At 43.8% G+C, this 2,500-nt stretch overlaps 1 protein-coding gene across 18 annotated transcripts in view; it reads left to right on the top strand.

Annotated features, from left to right (window-relative positions):
* The window catches only part of rbfox3b (RNA binding fox-1 homolog 3b), a 225,755-nt gene that overhangs the window by 184,844 nt on the left and 38,411 nt on the right, over window positions 1-2,500 (top strand). The gene's annotated exons all lie outside the window — the stretch shown is intronic.

Below are 2,500 nucleotides of genomic sequence, written 5' to 3'. Positions count from 1 at the left end.
TGAGTGTGTCTGCTTCATCAGTACAGTACAGTGCTGAGTGTGTCTGCTTCATCAGTACAGTACAGTGCTGAGTGTGTCTGCTTCATTAGTATAGTACAGTCCTGAGTGTGTCTGCTTCATCAGTATAGTACAGTCCTGAGTGTGTCTGCTTCATCAGTACAGTAGTCCTGAGTGTGTCTGCTTCATCAGTACAGTACAGTCTGAGTGTCTGCTTCATCAGTACAGTACAGCACTGAGTGTGTTTGCTTCATCAGTACAGTATAGTGCTGAGTGTGTCTGCTTCATCAGTACATCAATACAATTCAAGCTGATATTTACATTTCCACCATTCTTTCTTCATGAGACGTCTTCTGTAATAGGTTAGATCTTTAAAGACAGAGTTACACACACATATTTAAGACAGAGTTACACACACACACACACACACACACACCACATGTGCGCGTGTTCTCCAGAATTATGAAGATCCTGTCATAGATGTGAAATTAATTACAGCATAGCTGTCCATGCGTGACACCAAACATGTTTCGTCTCTCTCTCTCTCTCTCTCTCTCTCTCTCTCTCTCCTGCCTTCTTTCTCTCTCTATCCCTTTCTCTCTCTTTCTGTCTGATGGTTTGCTCTACCATTCGCTGTGTGGGAACAGGGCCTGAGCCGTCCTGCTCTGCTCAGTAATTAGCTCACAGGCTGCGGGTGTGTGGCTTATGGATTTATGATGATAAGAGGGCTTGTTAAAGCAGCACACACACACACACACACACACACACACACACACACACACAAGCTGGCATGGCAGGGGTTTTGGATTGATGGAGCGTAGCAGTCCTGGCAGAAGACCTGCTCCGAGACCAAGACTCCGTCCAGCCCTTCCTGCTTCCTGTCTGCTGCATGCTAGGGCTAAGCAGAAGAGCTCCATTAATTGCTCCAAAGCGCTCCGGGGCACCACATGCTGTCAGCGTGCTATGCTAGCAGATACCGGCCACCACTAGCCAGACCCCGCCCCCTGGACACACCCCCTTTAAGCTCCATCTGCTAGCACAGGCGGGAGTAGGCCGCGCACTAATCGCCCCGCCTATCAACGGCGAAGCGCAGCGGTACCGCTACTCGGCTAATGGCGAGTCAGCTCAGAAGGAACGGGAGGGAAGGCCTTCGTCGCCACGCGAGAGGCAGCAGAGCTAATTAGCTGCTTTGCTAACCATGAGTTAGCCCTAAATAAACGGGGTGGGAGGTTAGAGTCGCTAGGCTAATTGGACGTGGAGTGAGGGGCTCATTAGCCCAGTGATCACCAGGCTTCATGGGTTATTACATAGAACGGATTATGCACAGGAAGGAGACGACAAATAAAAGCCCCTTTACAGATAAAAGTCATGCTGTCAGTTATACTTTGAGATGGTTTTGGTGTGTCCTGTTATGCAAGTAGTCTGTAAAAATCTAAAAAATGTACAAATAAAATACTAAAAATACTAACGATTTACAGACTACTTGCATAACATTACTTGCAATACATAACATACTTGCAATACATTCTTTTATATATATATATATATATATATATATATATATATATATATATATATATATATATATATATATATATAAAAGAATGTATATAGCGCAAGTATTTTTAGACTAAAAGGATAATAACAGCAGTAGGATGTGTTCAGTAGGTGTTTCTCAGGACTGCGTGTGTTCAGTAGGTGTTGTTCAGGACTGGTTGCGTTCAGTAGGGTGTGTTCAGGACTGGGTGTGTTCAGTAGGTGTTTCTCAGGACTGCGTGTGTTCAGTAGTTGTTGTTCAGGACTGGTTGCGTTCAGTAAGGTGTGTTCAGGACTGGGTGTGTTCAGTAGGTGTTTCTCAGGACTGCGTGTGTTCAGTAGTTGTTGTTCAGGACTGGTTGCGTTCAGTAGGGTGTGTTCAGGACTGGGTGTGTTCAGTAGGTGTTTCTCAGGACTGGGTGTATTCAGTACGTGTTGTATAACAGTATAAACATGTGTAGAGAGCCCAGTGTTTGTTGAGGCAGCAAGAAATTTGCATTTGTGTTGTAATAAAGGAGGAAGTAGGCAACCAGTAACAATCAGTATCCAGGGTTTGAAAGAGTGAGGAATGCAAATATTATACACATTACTGAATATGACTATAATGATCTAGAGCATCAAGTACATAGTCTACAGTATGAACTATGATCATTTAGCTCAGGTTATTTATAACTTTAGCTATAAAAAGTTTAAAAGTAACACCTTTACAAGCTAACATCTCAGCCTACTATTACTGATACGTATATTGATGCTATAGGCGATGTGGCTTAGATAAACCTACTAATATGAAAGAAATAGTCTGTTCTACATCATGGCCAGGCACGAACATTTCACGTGTTTCACAACGTCACCTGTACTCCAGACGCTGGATCGGAACACACATTTCTTACCGTTAACGGCAGTAATAACGACCATGGCTTTGTCTGAATGTTACACCGCAGGCCACTTTACATACAAGACAACGTGC

The sequence above is a fragment of the Electrophorus electricus genome, chromosome 6 (assembly GCF_041902795.1).
Source record: "Electrophorus electricus isolate QZ-2024a chromosome 6, ASM4190279v1, whole genome shotgun sequence".
Taxonomy (NCBI): Eukaryota; Metazoa; Chordata; class Actinopteri; order Gymnotiformes; family Gymnotidae; genus Electrophorus; species Electrophorus electricus.
This window is presented reverse-complemented; position numbering and strand designations above follow the sequence as displayed.